This window comes from Etheostoma cragini, chromosome 5 (genome assembly GCF_013103735.1).
Source record: "Etheostoma cragini isolate CJK2018 chromosome 5, CSU_Ecrag_1.0, whole genome shotgun sequence".
Classification (NCBI taxonomy): domain Eukaryota; kingdom Metazoa; phylum Chordata; class Actinopteri; order Perciformes; family Percidae; genus Etheostoma; species Etheostoma cragini.
Genome location: NC_048411.1, coordinates 1,249,135 through 1,257,058, shown reverse-complemented (window position 1 = coordinate 1,257,058; position 7,924 = coordinate 1,249,135). Strand labels below are relative to the sequence as shown.

The following is a 7,924-nucleotide window of genomic DNA, read 5'->3' as shown; positions in this document are numbered from 1 at the left end:
TATATATGTATATATATACACACACACACACACACACACACACACACACACGTATATAATAAATATTTGTTTAAAATTATATTTATATATACAGTACATATCTATATTTATAATGTAACTGATTAATTGATCATCTGTGTTGTGGCAAATTAACGGAAACATCTTTTTTCCATCAAAAATTAGGTTTAGCATTAAATCAGCATTGACTAAAATGAGAACAAGAATAAATTACTGAATAAATAATTCTGCAGCTAAATTGTCAACAAAAATCCCAAATTGCCTCCAATACTGTGCGCGTGGTGATGGGGCGGGGACAACACTAACTGGCCGACAGCATCCAGCCCTGCTGTGGATGAGGAGGACAGAAGCTGCCCTGCCTTTCACACAGCACCGCGGCGCGGTCACTCATTAGTAAGAATTAATGCTAGTCGCTTCGAGTACAAGAAACAAGCTAACTTTTTAATTCTGTTAGGATACTTGGCTTTTACATGTGGCGCGTGACTGACAGGACGCGCGAGCAGCAACCTGTCAACTACATTTTGAGATTTGGAAGGTTGGAACAGTAGGAGGCTATCCCGGCGGCAGCGGCCAAGTTGCAGGCAGAATAGCGTGATTCAGCCGAGGCTCGGACTACTGCACGTCACCCCGGAGAGTCTCTCCGCTTCCACAAACAACGATGAACGGGACAAACTAAGGTAGGCTCGGCCACCACGGCTCTGCTTTCCATGTGCTGAATATCTTGCAGCGCCAAGTTTTAGCCTGTGCCATTCCAAATCAGGAGGAGGTTGTGCCAATAAAAACAATGAAATACCAATGTAAAGTGACCGTCGGCTTCCTTTCGGATGGGTGAGCAGGTACATACACGAGGCCCATTCATTAGGCTATGTGCTGGAGAATATTTATCACGCTTTTGTTCAACAGTCGGTGTTTTTAATGGGATACGGCGGTGGGAACTAGATTGTATGCCGCTAAATATCTTACTGTCTCAAATACATTGACACGAACGTAATACATGTTATGTATACATGTTGTGTATACGTGTGTTGTTGTGGGCTCTTATCGCTAGTGGATGCAGTCAAAGGCGGCGAGCACGAGCTGTCAATCATCTCATCCTTGCTAGTCCATTGTTTTGTCCCTCCTGTTTGTGAGTGAGTTACCATGGAGAGTCTTCCGGTTGTTCTCCTCTAATTGCCTTATTTGGAGAAGGGGCGGCTGTCAGTAGCTGGAGTGTGGACCAGGTCTGGACTGAGGGTGCTGGTGGGTTAATGGAGCTGTATGTATGCCCCCTGTGAGCACAACCGTCAGAATGACTGAACGCTTCATAAAAACGAGCTGAGCTCAGACCATCACGGAGGATGAAGTTCTACACTTTGATTGGGTCTGGTCTGCTTTTCTTTCTCCACACCCAGCAAGCAGTAATCATGGCCACAGGATGTAGATTATCTCATAATTACAATTATAGCTGTTATCTGTGAGACTGTGCAATTAATTTGCATTAACTTGTTGTTGGGTTGTATTTGTCCACCACACAAAACCTTTGCAACCTCTTGCTAGTGAACATACCCTGCTGTGAGAAGCTTCTGGTTAAAGTCTCAAAGTGTAGCACTATTATTGTGGTGAATGTTTTTTAAAGTGGCATATTCTAGTGTCAATGTCATTACTGAAATAATATATTATTTTTTATCATATCAAGATTTTTAAAGAGACCCGGCGTGGTTTGCTGATTTAAGGAACCCAATAATGAGAATATTTTTTTCATATATTCAACTCAGGTTAGTGCATATAGTAGGTTTGCACTCAGTTGCCATAGGGTGCTGGGTAGGAGAATTATGGTGACAATTTAATGTAATGACAATTTTTAAGGATTCTTCATATCTTCTGTTCTTCTATTCACATACTTTCATAACCCTGTAGGTCTGTAGAGCCATGCCAGAGTGGGTTGAGTTATATTTTTCATATGAAAATAAAAATAAAAGGTGTTTAGTGGAATAGCATAACTGTGTATGTTGACAGTGTTGTACAGTAGGTGTTGTGTGTGTGTGTGTGTAAGATAGTATAGAAGCAAACACTATGCAAAACCAGGGGAAAGGGTTGCAGGTGCAGAAGAAGAGACTCACTGATCACTGGGGGCTTGTGAGCACTGAGGCCAGGTGCTCCAGATTTCACCAGCCAACTCACACAAGTGTAAACCTTTCATTTGATAAGTAAGGATGATAAGGGAAATTGGTGCTGCAAAAGCTCTTTTTTTATTTAAATTTGTGGCAAGATCACATGTGGACCTGATCATTTCTAGGCCATTCAGGCACTTCAGCCATTGTCAGACAGAATGAGAATCACAGTCCAACAGTGAAGCCACACTCCTTTTATTGTTTTTTTATTAATTAAGCTAGATATACTGTATTTATTAACTGCCAAACTACATCAGAAGCGTATAGAATGATGTTGTTTGATGCATGTTTCTACTTCTAAAGGCAGTATATTATGCTACACTGCTCAGTGTCAGCATATATTCTATTTACAGTACCTGCAGCTGTCATTACAGTTCGTAGCTTCATCTCCTTCTGAATGACTTACTGTATATACACTTATGTGGTAGAGTTGTAGACTAAATTAGTTTATACCAGTCATATTTGCAAATGTCTCCTCAGACGCTTCTATGTCAGCACACCCTGATGCTTACAGAATACATTTTGGGCTCATTGGCAGTCAGGAAGTTGGCTCATTTTGGGACACAACATTTGCAACTCAAACACTGAGCAGTCTCTGGACAGGACCAGCATTTCCACACCACCTGTTACTGCGCTGAGAACTGAAAAATGCTCTGTAACCCAGGGAAAGCAAGAAGACTCCCATGAATGCTAATGTTAAAAAATCCTATTTGTTCTGTCTCCGGCTTAAGTCATCACACGCTTTTCTGTATGCTGACAAAATATCAACTTCGTCTTCTCCTCTATTATATGTATTCTGTTTTTCCTAAGGCAAATTTCCCCTACCATAGTCACCAGTTAACAAGGCAATTAATGACCAACCCAACATAGCTTTATAATGTGGAGAGTAGGGTTCTCCACATTCTCTCACACAAAATAGCAATGTATCGGTTTCAATACGTCATTAAAAAATGCAATGCACTTATATAAGTGACAAGGATTAAATATAATTTATTTAATGCCTATAAATGATTATGTGTGGTTGTCACCGTGAGAGAGAGAGCGGGAGAGAGACCTGGTCTTGAAGAAGAACACGACTTCTGCAGTTTGGCAGCATTTCTGCCCTAATGACCATTTGTATTCCCTTTGTGAGCGGTGGAGACAGGGGAGCCAACAGTTTGGTGACGCCGTCTGAGCCTTACTGTACGTCATCATTTTTAATTAGTCACGGTAATACCGTATACCGCAAAATTTGAATACTGCCCAACTCTAGTGTTGAGCATATAACTGTCATTCTGGAAAATTAAAAAAATTAAATAGCTTTTTTTACCCAGCATGTCACCACGCAACTTATTAAAGGTGAAATATAGTTTTTCTTATGTACTTGACAATATCTTAAAGGTCAGCTTTAAACTCAAGAGCCATTCATGCTCTGATGCCCTAATTTATCAGGAATTATGATGCCCAAAGAAGATGTTGTATTCATAACTGTCAACAGCATGATGTCAATTTGGATAGAAATGTAGAAGCTGGTCACTGTCAGATTCTGCTCTGGTCTCAAGTCTGTATTTTCCCATGTTATTAGGATGAATATCTATCTGTCAAGTCTGCAGGAATCTGAATATGATTTCCTCGTATTTCTCTCCACCTGTCCATCCATTTTCTATAATGCCTACATTGATAAGGCCTGTGGAGCGCTGGAGCCTGTCCCTGCATTCAGCGGGCAAACAGGGGTACACATTGGACAGGTGGCTCACAAGTGGATGACAGATTAATAATAATTTTTTAGTGCTCCTTCAGCAATTAAGCTAATAGTCATATAGCAAGGGTATGGCTGAAATTCTACTTCACCACCTGTTTTACCATACCTCCTTTAGAGATTGGCCCTCAGAAATCAATTTTTATGTGCTTTTACTTTATGTAATCATTCCAAAAAAAAAACATAATGAGGGGCTTCCTTCATATTTCACTCAGCCCTCCTTCAAAATGAACAATTTTGCTAGTGGGAGAGACGGAGGAGTTGTCTGCTGCCACAGGGGTTTAGATCTGTGTGGAAGACAATGAATACCTACAGGATCTATCAGGAAATGTTCCCCTGACTGTATCAGGGGGCATGTCAGCAGCAGGGAAACAAAAACTCAGCAAGAAGGTTGTTTTATTTGATGAGGGGAATGGAGGTATTGGATATTGAGTTTCTGAAATATTTCTGTTTCAGAACAGCCAGTAACCAATATTTTGCATTGTTGTCAAATGTAGTCATGGCAATTGAAAATCAGGGTAGAAAACAATAGAAGAAGAAGTCTTTGTGCATGAATTGGTTTTGCAACACACTGCAATAACAGTTGTAAACAATTGCAACAGACCACAGGTATTATACGTTAAAAACTCAGTATCCAGTTACAATGAGCATTCCTATCAGAGTTTCAGGCTGGATCTTCAAGGCAGTGAGACCTATTGAGTTTCAACTCAAGTTTTTATTACGTCCTTTAAATCAAAGATTAATCCACTAACATGTTTGAATTAAAAAAAGCAAGGAATAAAATATTCAAATTTCATACATTTTCTTTAGATGTTTTTTATTCTAATTTCATTTTGTCTGCATCGCCGACTGACACTTGATAGAATTCTCTTCCAGGAGCTAATTTATCATGCCAGGAAGTAAATATATACTGTGTATATACAGTATATATTATATAACACTGAGAAATATCATCCCAACTCCTTTGGCTGTTTTATCTTTTAACTTTTAACTGTTTTTCCCACCCAAGCATTTGTTACTTGACCTAGTCACACCACAAAGCAACATCAGGGGAATCTCCCCCATCTGTAGTTATTAGGAGCCCTATTAGTTGTACTTGTGTACTTTTGTTTTTGTCATATATACTGTAAAATTGAATTGGATGGAACACCTTCCCCAATAAATTAAGGGTTGTAAAAGCCTCATTTCTGTGGCCCTAGCCTCTTACACTTGGTAGTTATTCAAGAAACAACTAACAACAAGATGTTTGTATTTGGAAATTCACACTTACATAATGTAAGTAAAGAAAGAATTTCGTTATTTTTTTCTCACCAAAAAGTTGAATGTTAAACAAAACAAGAAATAGAAACAGCTGAAAACAAAGGGAGATGTTAATCATCGTCTAAGATTTTGGATATTGTAATTTTGTAAAATGGCATACGTGTATTCTTTTCCTAGTTTTAAAGGCTGGATAACAGTAAAGTGATGTCATTTTCTGAACCGACCAGACTGTTGTAACTCTTCTATTATTTGGCTCTACCCACTTAGTCATTATATCCACATAATTGATGATTATTTATCGTAAATCTCATTGTGTAAATATTTAGTGAAAGTAACAATAGTCTACACTACAATATCATTGCGGTATCGATATTGAGGTATTTGTATACAAATGTCGTGATAATGGATTTTCTCAATATTGCAGAGCCCTGCTACAGTGTATCACGGTTGGTGCCTTTCAGCACTAACAATAGGGAAGAAATTATCCTTTGCACAGGGACATAAATATTTACCCAGATACGCTCTACATTGAGAGTCAGTGTTATTTTAATCATATTGGCGTTGAACCTACCTCATTATAGTTTAATAGTCAGGGTAGCATTTCATTACTGAGTGTGCATGGGAATTAAAGAGCAGCAAAAGTATTGCATAGAAATGGTATTGATTAAATGATATGCTTATTGCATAATGTGAAGGAATTGTGTAAAATATGTATGCAGTACTTCTTGACTGAGTGGTAAGCAAATCAGTCATAGTGCACATGCATTATTTAAAGTAATACTCGTTGGTCTTTTTCCGGAGTATTAACTGCATTATGAGGCTGAGATGTTTGGGATTCAGAGCTCTTCTGCTGTGTCATATCATGCCTGAGCTGCGTTTTGTGGCATGTGTGAGCTGACTGAAGCGGTCTGTGATAGCAAGTGGTCTGAGAGAGTCCCGACCCAGAGTGAATGCTTCTTTGTGGGACAGACACCTGCAGAGCTCTGCCTCCTGCTCCTGAAGTGATTAACATGCACCTCCAACCTCCCTGGCCTTCCCACTGCTGCATCCCTCGGACACCCATCCTGGCACTGCTCTGTTGTCTTGGCACCTGTTCTACATCGTCCATCCTGCAAAGGCTATAACTCATGTCTTTGTCTGGTCTGGGCAAACAGGCTGACTACAAAACTGTGTTAGAAATTCAATATTGATTGCCACTGTCAAGGGGTTAAATTTAGAAGTTGTATCAAAGGTGTGGCTTTGTTCTAGCAAGGGATTTTGAGATAATGTGTGCAAAATACCTGTATGCTTTTAATGTCAGGTTTCAAAGGTATATGCTTTTTCTAGTGAGCTAGTAAAAAGACAGTCCAGGGTCCCAAGGCATGAGTTGCATCTCTTAATTTTCTGCCACCAAAGCATAAAAGCAAAGAAGCCTAGTTTTAATCAGACTGATAAAGTTACATTGGGCTACGGTAACTTCTGTGTAAGAAAACTGTGTAGGTAAAATATATATTATTCAGTTTGTAAGAAAGCCACACTGGAGAGGAAATGTTTGAGTTGGTAAATGTTACTTTATCTTGAATCTTTAGAAATTTTCAGTTAACATTAGCATTCTACCATTAGCACGGTGTTGAACTGTATAAAGCGCTTTTCTCGTCTTAATGACTACTCTAAGCTCTGTAACATAGAACGGGAACCATTCACCATTCACACACATTCACACCCTGTGGCCGAGGCTGCAGTACAAGGTGCCACCTGCTAATCAGATACACACTCACACACATTTACACTACGATGACGCAGCATCAGGGGAACATGGGGTTCAGTGTTTTGTCCAAGGACACTTTAACATGGGACTGCAGGGCCAGGTATCGAACCACCAACCTTCTGATTGGCAGGCGACCGCTCTAACCACAGCCGCCCCAAAAAATAAATAAACTGGGACAAACTTTATTAAATCTTAGGCAGCTAGTATACTTTTAGAGATAAACTTGCTGGACACAAAGATATTGTGTTGCAATGTGCAGCAGCTTCTGGCCCTGAAAAGCAAAGCCAATGCAGAAGTGCTTTGAACCTGCATTGTGTTTAATGTCCTGCAGGGGACCACCTCACTGGCTCCAAAACAAGTCCAGTTAAATACAAGTCTGTGGGAAAATGGCCCTGCCTCTCGCTTGGTTTTTTACCTCAGTGAACATTTTTCCTATTTCCTTTTTTCTCAACTTCATCTTATACAGGAGAGCTCTGAGCTTTTTGTTCTGTCTTCTTTTTTTAACAACTGTACTGTTTTTTAATTGATCTTATAAACTCAAATACTCATTTTCCTGCTGAGTGAGGTTTGGTGTAGCCGGGGGATTCATTTTGATAAAATTGATATCAGAGTTTGATTGGAGTTGTAATGTGCAATGTATTTCACATACGTACACATGTTTTTTCCTGCTGTTAAACATGACAGTTCAGATAGTTCACTGATCCATTTGTCTGTTGACTCGCAGTGTAATGAAGAGTGAATGCCTCTTCCTGCTTGGCTGGTATATCACCATCACCAATGTTATTTCTAAGCACTCCTACAACCCAGCCATAGATTGCATTATGATTACCAATACGGATGTCACAACAGCATCATTATTGGTTTGACTTGGTGAATGCAAACCACCAATTTATAATTCAAAATTCCTATTATGTTTGCCTGATTTAAATGAAACTTGGAAGGGTGTAGCATGGACCAAGGAAGAATCCATTAAAGTTGGGAGGGGATCGGAATCACAGGGGGGGGGGGGGG

General features: G+C 39.7%; 1 protein-coding gene across 14 annotated transcripts in view; it reads left to right on the top strand.

Moving 5' to 3' along the window:
* Window positions 1-349: 349 nt before the first annotated feature.
* arvcfb (ARVCF delta catenin family member b) overlaps window positions 350-7,924 on the top strand; it is a 207,133-nt gene continuing 199,558 nt past the window's right edge. For 6 of the 14 annotated variants that reach the window (XM_034871067.1, XM_034871068.1, XM_034871064.1 and 3 more), the window contains exon 1: window positions 355-695. The gene's annotated coding sequence lies outside the window, so the exon portion shown is untranslated. Of the gene's footprint in view, window positions 696-7,924 lie in introns of all 14 variants that reach the window. The other 8 variants (XM_034871055.1, XM_034871053.1, XM_034871057.1 and 5 more) reach the window with 6 other exon arrangements.